The sequence below is a fragment of the Zonotrichia leucophrys genome, chromosome 14 (genome assembly GCF_028769735.1).
Source record: "Zonotrichia leucophrys gambelii isolate GWCS_2022_RI chromosome 14, RI_Zleu_2.0, whole genome shotgun sequence".
Classification (NCBI taxonomy): domain Eukaryota; kingdom Metazoa; phylum Chordata; class Aves; order Passeriformes; family Passerellidae; genus Zonotrichia; species Zonotrichia leucophrys.
Window position 1 is genome coordinate 2,959,727 of NC_088184.1, and position 20,997 is coordinate 2,980,723.

Below are 20,997 nucleotides of genomic sequence, written 5' to 3' on the forward strand. Positions count from 1 at the left end.
CGTTTCAGAAATACGCCGCGTCGCCTCGTCTAGCTCTAGGGGAATCCAGATGCATCGTTGACCCTAATATTTTGGGCATCTGGACTGCATTCTTGCTTCAGATGGGCATGTTAGTACAGGAGCTCAGTTCTAGCACTGCTTTTTGTAGGCAAGCCGTTGAGAAAAGATTCATTTACGCTAACAAAATTGCATGCTACGAGCCTGGGAAAATTTCAGGTCATCAAAGGAAGATGAGAAAACCACCTTGACAAGGAAACCTGATCAAGTAAGATGTTTTTAAAGAAGAGCAACGAGTCAATATGGAGGATGGAAGGTATGGGGAAGGCAGGAAAGGAAGAAAAGGGCAATCCCTGGGTTGCTACTTCTGCTGCTCAACAAATTAACCTCATCATTTAAAGCGAGTAGCAAAAGCCTTGTGTTACAGAACAGCCTCAGCCTCTAAGCCCCAAGTACTGCAGAGCACCAGCAGCCTCACAAATTACTCCTTGCACTGGATTAACTCAATTGCATGTAAAAACACAGCAGGAAAGACACATTTTAGCTCGCCCTCCCTCTGAAAGCAAACCCCACACCACCGAACATCTTTGGGATGCTTTGCCATTTCCCCCCCATTTCCTGATCCTGGCTAAACCAAGAACCGCCGATGCTGTACCTTACAGCCCACCTGTCCATCGTGAAACAACCCAGCGAGCCCAGGAGCGGCCAGCGAGGATGGCTGGGCCCCGCCAGGAGCCAGCGCCGCGCTCACACCCGGCCCGAGCCCCCGGCACGCAGCCCCTGCCCGGGCACCGCGGGACGGGGCCGGGCTTTGGCACCGCGGGGCGGCTCTGGGTGGTTTTCACCCCGCGTCTGGAAGCGAGCGCAGGACTCGCCCCCCGTTTGCGGTGCTGGTCCCCGGTGACCCCCGGCGGGGTGCAGGGGACCCCCAGGGCAGCGACACCGCAGCCCCAAAGCCACGCCGGGCATTGTTGCGGCGGGGCGGCGCTGGCTCCTCACCCCGGCCGGGGCAGCCCCGGGGAGCCTCCCGGAGGACACGCGAGGCGCCCGGCCGAGCCGCCCGCCCGGCTCCGGAGGGGACCCCCGGCCGGCCCGCGGGAGGCGCGGGGCCGGGTGGGCTCCGGGGCGGCCCCGCCGCTGACAGGGCGCCGCGCGGGGCCCCCGCCGCCCCCCGGGCAACTTCGCGGGACCCGGCCCGCGCCGCCCCCCCGCCGCCGCCCCCGGCCCCGCTCACCCTCCCGGCCCGCCCGGCCTCCCCCCCGCGCCCGGGGCGGCCTAGCCCGGCTCGGCGGCCCCGGCGCGGCCCCGCGCTCCCGCCCGCGGCGGCCTCGGCGCGGCCTCGGCGCAGGGCCTGGGCCGGGGCCGCCTCACTCACCCGCGCGGAGCGGCGGCGGCGGCCCGGGGCGGCGCGGGGCCCGGCCCATGCGGCTCAGCGGCGGCGGCGGCCCGGAGGGGCGGCGGCGGCACAAAGCGGGCGGCCCGGGACGCCCATGGCCGCGGCCGCAGGCGGGTGGCGGCGGCGGGGAGCGAGTGCAGCAGCAGCAGCAGCGAGCCGAGCCCCGCTCCGCTCCGCTCCGCCTGCGCCGCTGCCTCCCAGCCCGGCACGGCGGCTCAGCCGCGCCCCCCGCGCCCCCGCCCGGTACTGCGGGACCGGCGGCCGGAGCGGGGCGGAGCGGGCCCGGCACGGCCCGGCCCGGCCCGGGGAGGCGGCGCGGCGGCACGCGGGGCCCGGGGCGGCTGCAGGCCCCGCACCCCTGCAGGGCCGGCCCGGGGAAACACGGAGCTCCCGGGTCGGGGAGGCCTCGATTGCCGGGAGCCGCAACACAATGTGACGTGCACGGGCTGAGCTCCCGGACAGCTCCGGCACATGGCCGAGGCTTCGGTGTCCGCTTCCCGCAGAGCCCCGGCACCTTAGGGGCTGAATGGCTCCCGGGCTTCGTCCGGCCCTGAATGAGGAGAGCCCGTGAGCATCCCGGGCAGAGACGGCCCCAGAGAAACCTCGGAGACCTCCAGGGCCTCGTCGAAGGGCTCTGCCCAGGAAGGGCATCAACCCTCAAACACCACCAGCCTCCACGGCTCTGTCGGTGTCGAACACCGTGACACTTCTGAGCTTTGTCCAGTTAGGACCACGCACCATGGTCCTGAGGATGTAGGGGCGCATCCTCAGGACCGCTCTTGCCTCCAACACCTAGGGCTGGTTTGGAACCTGCCATGTGTGTCCTGCCATGTGTGTCCTGCAATGCATGTCCTACAATGTGTGTCCTACCATGTGCGTCCTGCCATGTGCATCCTGCAATGTGCGTCCTGCAATGTGTGCCTTGCTTCTCTGAGCCGGGCAACTGCCGCGGGGAGAAATCAGGGGCTGGCCAAGAGGTGGCACTGCATGGACTGGAAAGGGTCACACCACGTGGAGACTCCCCAAATCGGGCGTGTTTTGTTGTGTGCAGCAGGGTGCACCAGCTCTGAGGCTACAGTACTGGGGACACTGAAGGGAGAAGAAGTGAATTGCCAGATGCAGAGATCAAATGAGAGTAGCGTGACAGGGAAGTGCAAAAGCGAGTGTCTTCCCTGGAAAGCGGTGATAGACTCTGAGCCAGGCAGACCCTAGATACCATCCTAAAAGCTGAACATGCAAACAAGCCAATAGACAATCCTCTGAAAATCAGAAATAACTCAGAATAGTTTCCAACAGGGACTGTTTCTGCTTTCTTATGTGATCACACTGCCACAGCTGCCTGCCTCAATGCATTTAGGGAACACTTTTGGAAATGTAACATTTTTTTCCAGCTTTGTGAAGCTCCCAAAATTCACTCTGAGCAGTGACACTCTCCATCCCACCCCAGCACAGGGCCTGGCAGGATGATGTGGCTCCTTGCACTCTCTCATGTGAACGATGCTCGGAGCTGATTTACATGTAGCAGTGCAATGCTGATCTCAGGCATAATAATAGAAAAGCTGATGTGGGATTCAGCTGGTAAAGAATTAAAGGATGGGAATATAATTAATGCAATCAGCCTAGTTTCCAGAAAATAGCTCTTGTCAAACTGTGATGTCATCCTTTGAAGAGATTACAAGTTTGGCTGATAAAGGTTATGGCACAGAAATAATAGACCTGGGCTCTGTTCAGGCATGTGACTTAATCCATATACTATTCTGATTAAAAATTAGCACAATACAACATCAAGAGGGACACCTTAAAGGGGCTGGGAGCTGGCAAACCGACAGCCATCAATGGGGAATCCCTGCAGAATGGGAGCGCGCTCAGTGGGTGTCCGGGCTTGGATGGGAAGCCCAGTGCTATTCAGTATTTCCATCAATGGTCTAGAAATAGATTAAAAAGCCCTGCTGAGAAAAACGCCGGGGCGAGGGAAATGAGAGGGGCAGGAGACATGGACGAGGTCAAGACAGCTGTAGAAAACTTCACAAGCCGAGTCCCTGGCAAATAAAACGTGCTTGAATGTGAGCAGCTGTGAAAGGGTCTGCCCACGGAACACAGGGCCCTTCTGCTGGAAAGCCGGGATCTGGCAGGGATGGGGGGAGTTTAGGAGGCAGGAGGGACAATGTGGGAGCAGCAGGGGGGATGTCCAGCTGCGACAGGACTGGGTGCCACAGCAGGAGGGTTCCAGCATCTGTGTTGTGGAAAGGATGCTGGGGAATTGAGAGAAGGTGGAGGAGAGTTAAAACTGCTTTGCAGGAGGGTAGCTGAGGCCCCCAGCCTCCCCAGCAAGTTTAAAGGAGCCCCAGAGGTGCCTCCAACAGAGCACTTCAGCCACTTCATGGGTGAGAAACTATCAGGTGTAGAGAGCTTTCATCTCCCAGAGGAAGGCCCAGCAAGATTCATGGCTTGAACTGAGTTCATTTGAGAAACCAGAGCAAGATTTCTCCATGGCAAGGGAGAGCCTGAGGTGGTGAGCAATGAGTTTGGGTGCAGCAGGATGCAGCTGGTTGAAGTGCTGGGCTTGACCTGCCCTCCCTCATGCTGCCATCCTTCCCTGACCTTCCTTACTGCTCCTCAGGTTGGGCTGGACCTGGGGAGGTGGGAGAAGTGCTGGAGGCTCATCTTGCTCCCACCAGCTCCTGGCACATTCCCCCAGCTCAGGGGACACAGCCTGGAGTGAGGACCAGCCCCTATCCCACCCCCAGGCACACAGAGAGGCAGGGCACCTCCAGAGCAGCTGGATGTCCCTTCCAGCAGTGCAGGATCACTCTGTGCACGCTCCCAGGGAAGGCAGCCAGGCAGCTGCCCCTTCCTAGGCCACAAGAAGCAAATTCCACAGGTCGATGCCAAACCCTCATGGTGCCTCATTATTTTCTGGTCCTCTAGCAGGGATGCTTGGGGCTGAGAGGGCCATGGGCTCCCTCTGGAGCCCCTTCCCTGCCTTTTACCCCTCAGGTGGCTCATGACAAGGAGGCTTATCCCTGCACTCTACCAGGGGCCCAAATAACTTCCAGATTTATCTGAGGGTATCAAACAAGTGATAAACCACACTGAGCATTCCTGGCTGTGTGCTGGAGGAATCATACTGCAAGGTCTTTGAGGCCAGTGAACCAAACCTGCTTATTTTTCCTTTTTTCATCAGCTGGCCATGAAGCTCTCTCTGCCTTTCACCCCAAATATCACCCTTACATCAAAACTGCCACCATTGAGACAACCAGTGGTGTTTTGTGCAGCCTGGTGTCACCCTGCCACTGAGGCTGGCCCCATGTGAGCCTGGGGTGCTGGACACTTCCCAGCTCCCAGTGCACACATTCCTTTCTGTCTGGAAGAAACAAACAGCAAACACTGGAGAAAAGGAACTGCTCTGAGCCTTTGGTCTAAGGTGTCTGTGCTGCATGCAGGCAGCACTGGTGCAATTCCAGAGCCTCCTTGCAAAGGGATGTGCTCTGTAGCAGCCTCCCCTCCTGCCAAGGTAGCTTGCGACCCGCCAGCCCTCCAACACCCCATCTGCAGAGCCCGAAACCGCTTGGATCAGTTTCAGCACTGACTAGAGCCCTCCCAAATGAATTCCCCTCTTTGTAGCGGCTCGCTGGCTCCTGCAGGGCGAGGTGGGTGAGCGGAGCCGGGGTGATGCCTGGTGGGCTGCCAGCCTGCAGCGCTCCCTTCCAGCGCAGGGATGTGCGTGGGTGTAGCCGGCGTCCCTGCGGCGCTGGCGGATTCGGGAGGGAGCGCACTAGATGGTGCTGTTCAACCTTTGGCTGCCATTTAAAAGGCTCCGGCAAGGTCATCAGCCATGCCGAAATTCGGTGGTTTTATTCAAAAAGCTTTTTGGAACTAGGGGATAAATAGAAATACTCTGGAATATGAGGTCGTATGCTGATCACTGACAGAGGCAAAGGACATGTGCTGCCTCCCATCTCGGGCTGAGGCAGGACCCAGGGTTTGACTACATGACCAATAAGGAAAATAATTATTTAAAGAGTTAACGATTTAAAGACAAAAATGATGCTAAGAAAATAATACCCTGGGGTGCAAGAGGTGGCTGACAGCTCTCTCCTGGACACTGGCAAGATGATGCTTACAGAATAGGAGGAAGAAAATGTATTAGCATTCTAGATAAAAGTATTGGAACCCAGAGCATCCCAAAGAGCCTGACTGGGATGAGGCACCAGCAGCCCAGTAGCACTGCCACTGAGGGGACAAGCAAACAGAGCCACAGGATAGACTGGGAGGAGAACAAAGCAGAGAAGTGGCGGCCATGGATGGGGCTGGGGGCTGGATGAGAGTGCCTGCCTCACTGGGAAAGCGGGATGGATGGAGCAGATCTCAGTGTAGGCTGTGAGGATGTGCCAGGGCTGGGGGCAAGAGTGGAAGTGAGTTGTGCTGATTTCAACCACCACAGCATCCCTTCTTGCAGGGTATAAACACACCTGCCCACCCTGGCCATGCCAGCCTGCCAGAGCATCCATGGAGCTGCGGGTGCAGGTCCCACAGTGCCTCCTTCTTTGGATTCTCCCGCTCAAGGAGGCAAACACATTGCTTCTGATGCTGGCTAAAAAGGATGAAGCACTGTTTGGACACCAGGTTTATGCCTTTTCATTCAGATCCTGCTCTTTCATAAAGCCCATGGTGCAGCCTGTTCCAGGCAGTGGGAAGGTTGCAGGGCTTGGCTGCTCTGGGCATTCAGATTCTTCCCTCTAGAAAAATCATCCCAGTTTCCCTGTTCACTCCTGTTCCCACATGGGTGCTTGTTTGCAAATCCACTGCTTATGCTGGGGTACAGGCCTGGAGAGGGTGGATGGGGCAAAACCTTTACTGCTCACATAAAAAATAACAAAAACTGTAGCCAGGGTGACCTTCTTTCAGGAACGTAGGGGGAGAAGGGCCTGGAGCAGCTAAGGCAGCTGTCTGAACTGGGTTTTGCAGCTGCCAGTGTTTGCCCATGGTGGTGCAGATGCCCAAATGGCAGATGGAAGACCCAGTACATAACCCTGAGCCCCTGCAGTGTCCCAGCACCCTGGCCTGTGCTCCCAGGGGTTTGCTCTGCCTTCATCTCCAGGTGTTCCTCTTTGTGCCTGCCCTGGCATCAGCCTCTTTCCCCCAGCTCTGCCTTGCCCTTTCTGCTGGGTTACAGAGCTCCCAAACCCAGTGTTTCCCCAAAAAAGGATTATGGACAAGCTCATGCTGTGCCTTGGGAGGCTGCTCTGATGCTCTGCTCACCCAGCACCCTCCTCACAGGGGAGCTTGACATGGACATTTCTTATCTCCCCACACTTCTGTGACCCTCCTGCCACCAGCCCTCAGCCCACCCCAGCTCCTTTCTGACTGTCAGCCACCTCCAACCTCATGTTTGGGCTCAGGACTGGAGTTTTGGTCAAAGCTTTCCCCATACTCGTTCTCCTCCATTCTAACCAGTCCAAGGAGAGCCACAGCAGCTCATGGCCACTCTCCTCTGCTTGGTTTGCACCATTCACAACCCCAGGAACAGCCAGTGACCATATCAGCTCATGTTCCTCTGCCCTGGCTGGGCAAAGCCCAGTTTGTTCACGTGGGCTTCTCTTCTCACTCCTGTCCCACCCCAGATAAGCCCTGGGCTCCCATCCCAGCTCAGGGCTGTGGTACAGAACTGATAAGGGTGCCAGGCCCTTGGTGTGTCCCCCAGCCCTCTCCTCCCTTCTTGCTGCTTTTGGGGAAAGGTTCCCATATGTGGCAGAGCACAGAGACCCTCACAGACCCCTGCTATGTCTGAGACCCTGCCACATCCACGACCCTGAGAGATCCCTGCCACATCCCAAACCCTGCAGCTCCCCTGGTTTTGGTCAGCCTTCTCTGCCCAAAGCATGGCACAGGAGCTCAGCCAGCACCACCAGGCAGTGAGGGTGAGCACCCCAGGGACACCCCACACACCTTCCTGCACCCACCTTTGGGGTCCAGCCCGGGCCTGTGCCCTGCACTGCTGCCTCTCCATGCTCCAGACCACCAGGCTCGCTGCTCCTCTCGGGGTGCCGGGGCTGGGGTGCCATCCACACACATCCCAGAAACGCCGCTCTGCAGAAAGAAGAGATGTCAGCTCGTCCCTGCTGGGACCACCCTGCCCAGGAGATGTTCCCAGGGGAGCTGGGCCAGGCAGGGACACCCTGTGCTCCCCACTCAGAGGAGTGGAACTTTGTTGTTCCTGTGGGACACACTTCTCATCTTGCCTCTCTGTCAGAGGGAGGTGTCTGGAGCAGGGTGTGCTCTGTTTGGAGCACCATAGGCGCCTCTGGAGGGGTTATCCCTGCTGGAATGGTCCCAGCTCCTCACAGAGCTGAGGCAGGAGGGAGCAGCAGTGGCAGGGAACAACCCTGTCCCTGTTCCCAAGCCCTGCTGCAGAGCCAGGGCCCACCCAGCTGCCCAAACCATTGCTCCGGTGTCCCCACGGCAGGATGGGATGGGATGAGAAGAACACGAGGAGCAGCTCCATGGGAGCACCTGGTTCCTGCAGCAGGGTTTTCCCAGGGCAGCCTGTGATAATTCAACCTGCTTGATTCTGTTGGGAAAGATGGATTTCCTTTACCCAGCCATCAGTGACTGTGACCTGGGCTGCTGGAAGGTGGGGCAAGGATGGTCAGTGCAGAAATATCAGCTGCTCTGCTCTCACAGACCTGATTTGTAATGCTGGGCAAGATCTTCTGGCTTAACGGTGGTCACCAGCTCGGCTGGCAAGAGCCCCCTCAGTGCTCGGTGGTGCCTTGATGTGTGTCCTGCAGCCTCAGGATTTCCAGTGTGACCCTTTGGACACGATCTCCATCACCAGAGCAGCTTGGAGAGCTGGTCCCCGCGTTCCTGGCTCACTGCTGGAGGGTCACCTCTCCCAGGGAGATGACAATTTTTGTGACAAGCAAGGCCTGTGGCTATGTTTTGGTTAATTTTCCACCTCTGGCGGCCAGGCAGTGGCCAGTTGGACACACGCTGGTTTCTGTGCTCTCTCCTGGGATGACTGTCGCTGACGAGGCTTTCCCTGGACATGAGGCAGACCGACAGGGAATTGCTCTGTCCCGCAGTTCTGGTTTGCTGTGAGTCCACCTAGTGGCCCACGGCTTTATGGTAGGCTTTGCTGGGCGCAGGGAGGCTTGTGAGGACATCTCAGAAATGCTCAGGCATCCAGGGCAAGCTCTGGAAAGAATTTTACCTCTGCACTGTTCCTGAGGTCCCAGTTTTTATGGCTTAGATCCCAACTCACCATTGTCCCTCACCAGGAGAGCTGTGAGCCCATGAAGTCCCAGAAGCAGCTGAGGTTGTGGCTGCTTTGCTGAGGTCCAAACCCCAGCAGGGTCCAGCCCTGAGCAAAGGGTCGCTGTGATCACAGTGGGCACTGCTGAGGGAAGCCCCACAGCGTTTCCACCCCTTAATTCTCCTGCAGAATGATTTTCTCAACCTCGAGCTCCTCAGACAGGGCAGTAGGTGCCCCAAACACTCCCCTGACTGATCCCATACCCTGGGGAAGTGCTGGCTCTGGGTGCCCAGGCAGCCCAGCAGCCAGAATCTGATTGCCACTGGCAGCTGATTGCCAGGAGCAGGCTCCTGGTGGCTGTTGGTGCCAGGCAGGACAGCTGTGCTGGCAGGAGGTCACAGCCTGCCAGCCTGAGCCCTCACTGGGCCCTTCTGGGGCACAACACGCTGTGTATGCTGCAGGACCACGTGTGTTCCAAGCCAGGGGGACAGGCCAGCCCAGCTGGGGGACCCCCAGTCCTGGCAGGCACTTCTGGGAGCCTCTGCTCCTTCAGCTCGCTGGTAGGAGAGCCACAGACCCTCTGGGATCTCTCTCTACCCACACAGAGACTGCAACCTCCATCACCCCTTTTCCAACATCCTGCTTCCCAGCAGCACCTTGGAAATCCCCAGCTGCTCTCCTTGGCTGTCCTCCCTCTGAGGTGGCCCTTCCTTGGAGCAACCATCCCGTGCCACCTCCCCAGCAAGGGCCACCCCTCCTGGCTGACATGGGACCCCTGGTGTGTCACCAGCACCCAGTGAAGGTGGCCAGGGCTCAGCACCAGCCCCTCCATCCCCAGTGCCCTGCCCAAGGGTCACTGGAGGTTTCCCTGGAGGGTTCCTCCTCCATGGTGGGCGTGGGTGGGACAGGAAAGGCTCAGCACTGATGGACACCAGCTGAGGTCCTGGCCAGCCAAAATGCTGGACACAGCCCAGCAGTGCCTGGGGCTCACCTGCTTCCTCCTGCAGGGAGCAGCCCTGCCTGGTGAGCTGGGGGTGACATTTATCCACACACTTAGGGGAGAGTCTCCAGACTCTTCTGCTGCTTTACCTGCCCTAACACAAACCCAGCCCAGGGCTTGGCATTGACTCATCTCAAGGCTTTCCAGCATGAGGTGAACAGATACGGAAAGTGTTGGTCTTATCCTGACAGAAAACCAGAGAAATTGCTCACAAAATCATTTACTGTGGGAGGAAGCTCAGAGAATTGGGGTGTCTCTGTATTTGGAGGGATCCAAGACTTGCTCCACAGCCAAGGCAAACAGGCACTGGATGTCAGCCATGGGGTTCCCTGTCCCCTTCTGCCAGCACTTCTGGGCCTGTCACCCATGCTCACCACTTGGCAACTCTGCCTGGCTGCCCCTCTCCTAAAATCTCCCCTTCCTGTGCCAGGCAGGTGAACCCAGCAGAGCCAAGTCCTCCCCAGGACAGAGTGCCTGGGATCTGGGGGAGTCATGGAACTGTGATCATGAGCATCCCATGGCATCCCACTTCCCTGGGGAAGAGATTACCAGAACTGCTCCTTGGAGATGTGAGCATCTCCAGGCAGCTCTGAGTGCCCCATCTCCTCCAGAGGCCAATCCTTGGGCTGTCTTTCACCACCTGGTGTCCAACCATGTCATGTCCAAGCACCTCATGTCCACCTGTGTCACACCCCTCGTGCTCCTGCTGTGTCCCTCAGCCTGGGCAGCTCAGTGGGAGCTGACAGCAGCCAGACCTCTGCAGCCTTGGCCATCTCACCTCAGGGCTCTCCTGGTGCTCTACAGAGAACATTTTCCCACTTGACTGTCCTGCTGGGCATTCTCCTACCAGTGCACCTCCTGTCAGGAGTCCTTCCACGGACACGTGCTGGCTGGCACAGTGACCAGCCTCCAGACAACCCATGGCTGGCAAATGTGAGCAAATCCAACCTTGTATTGTATTTCATCCTGACTCTTTATAGTTACAGAGGCTCAAAAGAGGAAAAAACACATCTGGGAGCAGACGTACAACTCCAAATCTTGGACTTGTAGACATTGAAGACCTTGCAGAATCTCCAGACCTTGGACTATTGGCAGCATCTTCCCTGGTGTGCCAAGGCCATGTTATGGAGAAGATGTGTCACAGAGGACTTTGGTTCCTCTTCCCACACTTCTGTGACTCTCCAGGGCTGTGAGGTGAGTGCCCATGGTCTTGGGTGACCACCTTGTGAGCAATGTCCCACGAGACACCAGAAATGTGAGAAGTTATCCCAGCCCACCTGAGCTTTGGCCTGCAGGGGGACAGGGAGCAGAGGTGTCTGCCCAGGAGGTCCATGTCTCCCTCTTCCCCACAGAAGGGTATTTTCTGGTCTCCAGAGCTGAGTATCTTTAGCTCAGCCTATTTATGTTAGTCTTGCACTCAACAGCTGCCCAGAGACCCCTGCCGTGAAGATTCTGCCTGGTGGAAATGAATGATTCAGCCTGAATTCTTGTCCTCAGCCTCCCAGGTGGTTTGTGCTCCTCATGTGTCAATGTGGGACTGGGCAGACCCCTGGATGGACCATGTGGAGCAGCTGGGAGTTTTGGGAATGCCTTGGTGATGATCAGAGCAGCTGTCTGGGTTGGGCAGCGAGGCTCAGTGAGCCCCCACTGCACTTCAGCCTTCCAAAGAGCCTCTGCTCCAGGGTGGCACCCACATCCCTGACTCCTGTCCCTTGGATCCCTTGGTGGATCTCAGGATGGTCTGTCCAGGGCTGGTGACTCACAGCTTTCTCAGCTTAATCACTGCTTGTGCATCCATTCCCTGCAGGAGCTTCTGGCACTGGCCATTTTAACCCTGCTGGAGGAGATCTGGAGGATTCCCAGTGTCTGTGAGTGCAGCAAGAGCAGAGCAGCTTGACCTGGAGCTCGCAGTAACAACCAAACCCCTGTGAGGCTGTTTCCTCCCTGGGTCACTTGTGTCAGTGCCTTGTAAGCACTGTCCCAGTGATGAATGCCTGTGCCCACCTCAGAGAGCATCTGGGGGTGCAGTGAGCCCCCCACCCTCTGGAGAGGGACTCCTCTGTTGTCCCTTGTCATGAGGACAAAACCCTGGGCAAGCCCTCTGGGCTTTTTGAAATGAGTCCTTTTGGTTTCTCCACTGCTGCTTCCTTTCCATGTTCTTACTGAAGGTCCTCATGAGCCACAGGCCCTGGGTGGCACTCAGCTGCCCACAGCAGCAATAAGGACATTTTGGATTCAATGGCACCCTGGGAGGGCCATGGGCTCCTGAGTGAGGTCACACCCACCGGAGACCCCAGTTCCTTGCTGTGCAGAGTTCCCTGCTGGCTCAGCCCCATCCCACGGCCACCAATGCCTGTCCAGCCATGCAGCTCAGAGCTGTTTTCAACCACTGTGGGCCAGGAGTGGACCCTCACCCAGAGCTGCCCCAGGGGAGCCCATTGCTCAGCACAGGCCATGCCCAGTGCCTGGAGGGGTGGGTGGCCGGGGTGCCCTGCTCACCTCCAGCACCCACAACTGCCACCTCAGCCCCTCTCAGCTCATTCCCACCAGCTCCCACCTCCTCCTGCCCCAACACCCCCATCAGCTGGGCTGTGGTCCCCACTCGTGTCCCACCTGCCCTTTGCTGCTGCTGGGTTTGTTTCCTTTCCAGGTTCCTCAGCTCTGGTCTCTGCTGTGCCGTGTTGGGAAGACAAGGTGAGTCCAGGTGTGATCTCCACTTCTCCTCCCCAGCAGTGCTCACTCTTCACGGCGTGGACACTCCTATTCCCACATCAGTTGTATCCCATGTCCTTAGAGGAAGGTGATTCCCCCATCCCAGGGCAACAGCACCATCCCAGGGTAAATCCCAGGCCATGGCTAATTTAAGGGGAGACACCCCAGCTGCCAGCTCCCCATGGGAACCACCACCCCAAAACCAGGCCCAGAACCAACCTGGCCTTGCAGCCCTCTGTGCCACCGCTGCCCGGGGAAGGCACTGAGGGGCGAGGGTCCCGCTGAGGTCCTGGCAGGATCCCGGTGAGGTTTCAGGGCTGGCTGGGAACATCCCTGCCCTCTTTGTGCTCCCCTGGCAAGCAGCGCAGTGCAAATATCAGCCGTGTTCTTTGAAATGAAAATAAAACTGATGAAAGTCGGGCAAATCCTCCTGCTGGCCCCTGCTGCTGGCCCGAGCAGTGGCTCTTTCTGCCGCCGAGCCGGCTCCCGCAGTTATCAATACATTATGTATGCCGGTGTCCGTCGGCCAGAGCCTTTTGTTGATGCTGAATATGTCCTGGCCAACAAAAGTGGACTGGATTAGCCACAGTGGATTAAAAGATTTTCTTCTTGGAGTTTACCTAATAATATAACAATTGACATTGAAGGTCTCTTTGAACCCTACACGACTCTCTTATTTTACCATCTGTGAGTTTGCTCTCGGTGCCGCTGATGGGGCTGCCGGTGGTGCCGGTGGTGGGAACGCCGCCCGCAGCCAAATTTATCACTGAGCAGAAGAAAGCAGCCCGTGTTTGAAGGGAAGCAGCGGGAAGGGAAAGTGGCACAACTTCTGTCCTCCTGCCTTTGTCCTCGGCCCTTCTGCTGGTGGCTCACCAGGCTGGCGATGCTGCGGTGTGAGGAGAGACGAGAGCCAAGGAGTGGGCTCCAGCGGTGGGGAAGCCACCCGCTCATCTGCAATTCGAGGGGTCTGGAGAGGTCCCGGACGGAATAAGCTCCTTTATTAACCATGAATTTTGGGAGAGTTGTCGAACTGTGAGCCAATGGAGTTCGCTCGTCTCGGTTCCAGCTGTTGGGATCTGGCCACTGTCCCTGGTCTCCATTGCAAGATGGGTCAGGCAGCAGCGGCAGCGACACCGGGAAACATGGAGGGCAGCGGCAGCAGGGGAGGAAGGCTCCCCCCAGCATCCTGCGGCGCCGCTGGCCCTCGCCCCCTCCTCCGGCACACCCTGGCGTCCCAGCCTCGGGCTTTGATCTCATCCGGGGGGGCTCCATTCACAAGTCTTTCATTGCAGCCTTTGGAAATATCCGTCCTCAGAAGTCGCCAGTAATGAGATGGGGAGACGATGAGCAATTTAGGCGCCGTTCTTTCTCGCTTGCGTTTTTTATCTCCATATCCCCCTCCTTTTTTTTCCCTCTTTTTTCTTTTTTTTTGCAAAGACACTTCTGGAGCAGTGCCGACTTTGTATGGGATCACCGCACCACCCCAGACCTGCCGGGGGGGCAGGAATATGGGGGCTCGTGCCTCTCAGCCGGGGGCCTTTGATGAAGCTGCTTTGCGAAATTTGATTTGAAAGGCCTACGATGGCAATTTGGGGAGAATGGTGGAGCCTTTCTCCACCCGCCTCTCTTTGTCTCCCACCCGAAGGGGGGTTCCATTGTGGGTGCCGGGGCGAGGGGGTCGGGGCGGCGGCGTGGGTGGGGTGGGGCGGCGCGGGGAGCGCGGCGCGGGAGAACAATGAGCGGGAGATGGGGAGAGTTGGATTCTCACCTGCCCGGGCGTTCGCAGTCCGCCATGACGGGAGCAGCCGCCCTGCCTGCCTCGCGCCGGCCGCAGCACTTTTTTCCCCAGACTCTTGAACCTATTTCCCTTTCTTGGCAAGTGCGTGGCTGGAAGATGGGAATCTTTACTTTATATTGCAGCTTGGGCTTCCCAGCCTGATTGGCTGCAGCCAGGACCAAATGCTGGTCCTTCCATCCCATCGTCACTATGGCAACCGGCCCCGTTAGGCACCACCGATTTACTTATAATTGCTGGGTAAATAGTCAAGACAGGCCGCTTTCATCCCGCACCCAGAGATTGCTCTTCCTCATCTCCTTTTTTCCCTACTTTTTTTTTCCCCCTTGGAGGAGGAAGCCCTGAAGAGCAGCAACACTTAAGGAAACTCTTTGAAGGCTGTTGCAGGAATGGTGCCTCCCTTGGCCAGCCTTTCCCATCGCTCCTGCTGCACAATGCCTCGATGCCAAGGCTTTCCTGAACCATCACGGCTCATCACCATCAACCCTCATCATCCTCCTCCTCAAGGAGCTTGCTGGCTGCAGACACACGATGCCCTACCAGCCATTTCTTCTGTTTCCCATGTGGATTCCACACTGGCTCATCCCAAGAGCGAGGATGGCGCCAAGCTTGCCCCCTTCCCCACTGCTGCCGTCCTGATTCCTGCTCACAGCACTGGTGTTTCCTGACAGGGAACTGGCACTGCCTGCATCAGCCATCCCTTTTCCTGGCCTTGTGGTGCTGGCTGGAATGAGGAAGTGCTGCCTTTGGCCATGCTCATCCCTGGATGCTTCCTGCCTTCCTGCTGAGCTGCTCCGAGCCAGGTCTGTGAGGCCCAGAGCCTCCCACTCCTCTGGAAGGTGTTAACCATGATGGGCAGAGCACAGGGCTGGACAGCAGTCCTGTGATGTGGGCATGGGCTCACGCTCATGGCTGAGCGGGTCCTGCAGGCAGGAATGTGCTCCTGGCTCCACCCTCATGGTCCAGGGATGGATGTGGCAGCCAGAGAACAGCAAACAGCCCAGCCCAGCCCTGCTGGCTGGAACACCAGTGCGGGACCTGCAATGTGCTTCTGTTCCCGTGGGTCATTACTGGCACCAAACAGCAGTTCCAGGAAAGTGGGAGGAAAAAGGGTCTTAGGGAGAATCTAAAGGCTGAAGAGATCTGGAGAAAATGGACAGTAAGGCAAGAGATGAAAATGTGGACTTGAGGGAAAGGAAGCCGAGGTCATCTTCCCTTTTCCTCCTCAAATCAATCCAGAGAGTGGAATCCTTCAGGGCAGCTGCAGGAGCACGAGGAGACTCTGTCCAAGCTCATTATTTTGTTGGGAGAACTGGGGGATTGCCACCCTGGGGAGCAGAGAGGAGACAAAGGTGGCCACAGATGTCAACAGGAACCCAGCTGAGAAGAGAGCAGAAAGGAGCTGTGGAGCTGCAGGTGTGTCAGGGCTTCTGAAGGAGCTGGGGATCAGCTGATCCTCAGCCAGATCCTACCTACCCACTGCCAGAAAGAGTTGTCTGGAGCCTGCAGATGTGATAATAAATTTATTTTTCACACATCACAGGGAGAGCCTGGAAAGGGCAGGTCAGTGACCCCCACAGCAGTACCAGTGAGTTGGCAGAAACACTCCTGGAAATGGGGTTTGTGGGTAAATACCCTCCATCTGGGAAACTGGGGGGATTGTAAAGGGAAGCCTGTCTCCTAGAGCAGCAGCAGTGAATGATGCCCACAGTAAAGCTCTCATGCAAAGGGCTGCTGACAATGTGGTCATCAAAGGCTTCCAGAGAACTGGAGGAGAAGGGCTTGGCTGGTGCCTGGAGCAGCTGCTGCTGACAGTGCTGGTCCCAGTGCTGGGCAAAGAGCCCACCTGGGGCCAGGGCAAGCAAAGGGAGGCACCAAGGGCGGGCTCTCCCTGCCCACACTCATCAGCAGTCGGCTCGGGATGCCGGGAAGGCTCAGCTCAAGCACTCCAGCCGAGCACTGCATCCCCCATTGCAGCGAGTGGGGCCGCACCAAGGGCGGTGTTCCAGCCCCAGCCGTGCTCTGGGCCAGGGATGGCTGCTCCGGGCCCTGCTGGCCACGGGGGGCAGGTTTGGGGCTCGGGGATGGGACTCGGCACAGCTCGGGGGCTGTTCTGGCTCCTGCTCTCCTGCTTGTGCGTTCTCTGTCTGCTAGGGGCAGCGTCTCTCTGAAGTGCTCTGGGTTTATTTGGGCGGGGGTCGCTCCCTGTGCCCTGAGCACGAGTTGGGACTCCCGGGTAGCTGCAGGTGCCCAGCGGGGGCAGCTCCCAGCGGCGCTCGGGCCGTGGCGCAGAGCCCGCGCTGCCCTCCGAGCATCCTCCGAGCATCCTCCGAGCATCCTCGGGCCGCTCCCGTTCCCATGGCAACTCCCAGCTCGCACTCCGAGCCGCGGCTTTGGCCTCGGCCATCACGGCTGCAGCCACTGCCGGCTCCCTTTACCGGGGCCCTCTCACCTCCCAGCCTCTCCTGCCCCGGGACCTGCTGCTACCCCTCAGAGGAGCCACTGCCTTGCTCCCCACTGCCCAGGGACTCCACAAGCCCCTGCTGGTGGGGGAGATGGAACAGGGAAGCCTTATAAATATGATTGTCTGGCAAAAGATTTTGAGAATATGGAAATTATAAGCGAGATTGAAATGAAAGCAAGCTTTGAGATACCTCAGTTACTGAACAACTGGAAAACAATGGTGTGGCCGGCTGAAGGTAATCCCCTTTTGATGGAACAACACCCTCTGCTTGCAGACAGGCCCAAGGGTCAGAGCAGACCCTGCCAGCTTGGCAGAAGGGGCCCAAAGAGGAGTTTTTAGGGTTTAAAATGTAACACAGTATGGTAATGTAATGATTCTTATAGGCTGTATGGAAATGCTACAGGATTTGTATCTTGTACTAGATTGGTTAGTAAGAAATAGAATATTCAGCACAGAAGAAGATTTATTGTATTGGAACGGAAACCTCACTCTCTTACCCTTTTACTCTTACCTTTTTTACTCTCTTACCCTCTCATCCTCTCTGCCCCTCTCTACTCTGGGGCCTGCTCTGAGCTGTGTTTGGCAGCTCCCAGCAGGGCCCTGCCCCCAGGCCCTTTGCAATAAACCCCAAGTTCCAGCCCTGGCTGCAGAGATCTCTTGTCTGTGTCCATCCCCACCGTGCTACCCCCCAATGCTCCTACACCTCCAACTAAGCACCTTTCCCAGAGCCCTACAAAGGCCTTAATTCACCTTGTTCTTCAGCATATCATGCAGACAACAGGGGGAAAAAAACCAATAAAAGGTGACACAGCATTCAAAGTAGAGAAGGGAGCTCAGCAGGACAAGTGGGTCTGGGTATGAGTGATTTTCACAGTACTTTCAACTCTGCATATCCCAGGATCAAGGAGATTTCAACTCTGCACATCCCCTGCATCCAAGATTTCGCTCCATTTTTGGTGCTGGCACACAGGTTCCACACTTTAAAACACTGGTAGAGAACTGCCATGAAAAGAAAGAATCACAGCTAATGACTTCTGGAGGAAAAGCCTTGCAGCAAGACTTGAAGCTCAATAGAATGAGAGGATAAAGTGTGAGAAAGAGGAGAAAATCCCATGGATGGCAAAGTCCTGCACTGGGAGCAGAGTATGACAAGGCTCCATTCCCAGAGGTGGAGCAAGGCAGCTTAAAGTTAGGAGTAAAGACTTTCCACCCCTTGAAACCTTCCAAATCCATACATGACTTTTAGGGGGAAGGATTTAACAAGCTCAGGTCCTCCAGAAGCCTCAAAAGTCAAGGGACAGCATTGTAAGGAATGAAATGAGCAGCCATAGACAGTTATGGGCTGTGGGGGCAGAGTCACCTCACATCCAGCTGGGCAGGTGAGACTCACCTGGGAAAGTCCACCTGGGTCTCACAACACATGCAGGAGGAATTTAAAGGGCTGTCAAGGAAATTAAAACACCTTGGAATGTGCGAGCACTCTCCATGGGAATAAATACCTGGCTGAAGCACAGAAATCCTGGCCCCATCCATGCCTGGAGCACTGGCAGAGAAATTCCCTTCCCGCTGCTCCCTTTTCCCTATCATGTCCCATCTTGTTTGCTCCCTCCACCTCATTCCACTTCTGCTTCTTGGGGGACACATCCCTGGGGGCACCAGGGCACAAGGAGCTGCTCAGAGCAGCCCCTTCCCTGGGTTCCCAGAGGCCCTGTGAGCAGAGCCCACCTCAGAAATGCCATTTTCTGTGTCTGAGTGCTCTGGCTGGCCTGAGCCAGCACCATTTCCATGTTACCATGGCAATGGCTGCCTGCAAATGTGTGCAAGGGATGCTCAGAGCAGCAGAGTCCAGCCAGGCAAAGGCCTCTGTGGCCAGCCTGGAGCTGCCATGGTCACTCCCTCCCCTCAGCTCCTCCTCCTGCAGCCAAGGAGCCCACCCTGAGCCCATGGGGTGAGGCAGGGGAGGGGAATGGAGGGAACTGCCCCTGTTCTGTGTGCCCAGTGTGCCCACTCCAGCTCAGCCCACAGCTGCAGGAACATGGCAGGGAGCTTTTGGCAATTCATTTGCATATGGAGATTTTATTAGCTTGTTGTTTCTTTGTTTGTTTTTTGTTTTTTTTTTTCTTTCTTATGACTCCTTACTGTAACAACTGAGCCCCAATGTCCCTGTCCCTCTCTGCTCAGGCTCAATCAGACCCTGCCTGGCTGCAGGCTGGTGTCACCCCAGGGAGAGCCCTCCCACCACCAGGCCACCACCTTGCCCTGACTCACTGGCCATGCCTTGTCCCCTGGCCAGGACAAACAGTGTGTCAGGAGCCAGCAGGGCTGGAAAAGGCAGTGGTCACTCCTGGAGAGCCACCAGGACCTTGTGCTGGCCACAGGCAGCAGCACCCCAGGCTGGCAGCCCCAGGGATGCTCACACTGAGCCAGGCAGGAGGGTGGCTGTCCATGCCCCAGAGGAGGGAGGAGAGCTACTGGATTGCCTCCCCTCCAGCCAACACCTGGAGCTGCTCTTCCTCACACTCATCCTCTCCTCTCAGGCTGCCTTGCAGGGAGGAGCTGCAGCACAGAACAGTGAGCTTGGGAGGACCTCTGGAGGTCTCAGCCCAGGCTCCTGCTCTGAGCAGGGCTCCAGGGCCTCACCCTGTCCTGAAAACCTCCACCTCTCCAGGGCCTGTCCCAGACTGCACCACCCTCCTGGGGAAGTTTTTTCTCAAGCCCAGCCAGTGTTTCTCACTACCCATGGGCTCCTGTTCTTCCCCCTGCAACGAGAGCCAGGTTGGTTCATCATGATGGAGCCAAGCCCAGCTCCATCTTGATCCCCAAAATCCAGAATGGTTTGTCACTCACGTGGTAAAAATCCACCAGGATATTTGCTGCCATTTCCTGATCCCCAGAGCAAATTCCAGGGACAGAGCAAAGCTGTGGGGGGTAAGCACAGCCCATACTTCCACCTCCAACAGCCTGAGCATCCCAGACCAGCTGTCTGGAAGGAATTGAGTCCTGTGGATCTGAAAACAAACACTGCAGTGATACTTGAAAGGGTTTGCTGGAATTGACCAAGCCAGTTTCTAAATCTCATGTCTCCTTGATTAATGCCATAGGATGGGGGATGATTTCAGGCTACATTTTGACCTCTGCTGACACAAAGTTTGGGCTGATTCACACCCCTTTGCAACAGTGATTCCAAACCAAGAGCCTCCAAGCCAGGAGGGAAAGGCAGGCTCACCTCTGAGACCAGCAGGAAAGGACATGCTGCTTGTGCTATTGCTCCCCAAATATCCCTTTTGTTTGAATACAAAGGGGTTTGCTGGGAATTTACAGGGAAAATCTGTTTAATTCATGAAGGTAAACAGGTAAGAAAATGTTTGTTGAGAAGCAGAGCCTTAATCTCATGCTGGTTTTTGGATCAGTGACTGCAACTTGCTGGGAATAACAAGTGAGACAGGCAAAATACAAACATTGCTTCAATACACCAGCAAGCACCAGAATTCAGAACCAAGCAGTTCCAAAGAGCAGGATTAGTCCAGCCATCCCACCCAAGGCCTTTCCTGCTTGGATGCTTTTTCCCAATTAACCTTTTTCTCTGCTTTATGACTTTGCAGTGTTGGGTTTGGGGGTGATTGTTCCTTCACAACTAGAACATGGTGGGCCCAAATTTCATATTTCAAGGAGCAGTTTCATATTTGTGGCTTGCTGGGACTATTAAAGAGAGTGGCATGTTTTTGCTACCTGAAGAATGAATTAAACAGATGGATTGATGTCCCCTTTCCCAGTGCTGGTGGCTGACACAGCACACGTGCCTCTCCCAGCCTCTCATCCATCATCCTTTCCCTGCTGTCTTGATGAGATCATTTTTCACCATTCCCCTTTCCAAGCACTGCTATTCCAGCCTGATCCAAGGTGACCCTGGCAGGGCTCTCAGGCAGCGTGCTGGGGCTGTCACATCCGTGCCAGCCTGCTGTTGGATCCTCCCCATGCTCCACGTGCCTGTGCCTGGCTCTGGGCCAGCAGCAGAGCCTGGTGCCCTCTGCAGAAGGCTGAGGCAGTGCTGGGCTCTGAGCAGGGCTGGGCAATCAGGCCCTTCCCCTGTCCAGGGGTGGATTTTGAATTTCAAGCTGACAGCACCCTATTGAACCCTGGGTTTGTGGCATCTGTGGCTTCCTAGGAACACATTGTCATGGCAAACTACCAACTCCTCTGATCCCCCTGTCAGGGCAGCAAGGGAACCATTATCTGCCAGACTGAGCCCACCCAAACAGGGAAAACCATCCCTCAAGCAGCACCAAACTCTCCAGCTGCAAAATCAGGACAGGACTAACACTGAGCCCTGAGCTGTTCCTCCACCTCCTCAAGGCCACCTGGCTGGGTGGGTTTGTAG

At 56.8% G+C, this 20,997-nt stretch overlaps 1 protein-coding gene across 3 annotated transcripts in view; it reads right to left on the reverse strand.

The window, feature by feature from the left end:
* Positions 1 to 13,905, reverse strand: part of AXIN1 (axin 1) — an 84,656-nt gene extending 70,751 nt beyond the window's left edge. Inside the window, exons 1-2 of one of the 3 annotated variants that reach the window (XM_064725814.1) lie at positions 12,580 to 13,905; positions 7,357 to 7,483 (exon numbers count right to left, since the gene is read on the reverse strand). The gene's annotated coding sequence lies outside the window, so the exon portion shown is untranslated. Of the gene's footprint in view, positions 1 to 1,372; positions 1,511 to 7,356; positions 7,484 to 12,579 lie in introns of those variants that run through there. The other 2 variants (XM_064725812.1, XM_064725813.1) reach the window with 2 other exon arrangements.
* Positions 13,906 to 20,997: the final 7,092 nt, after the last annotated feature.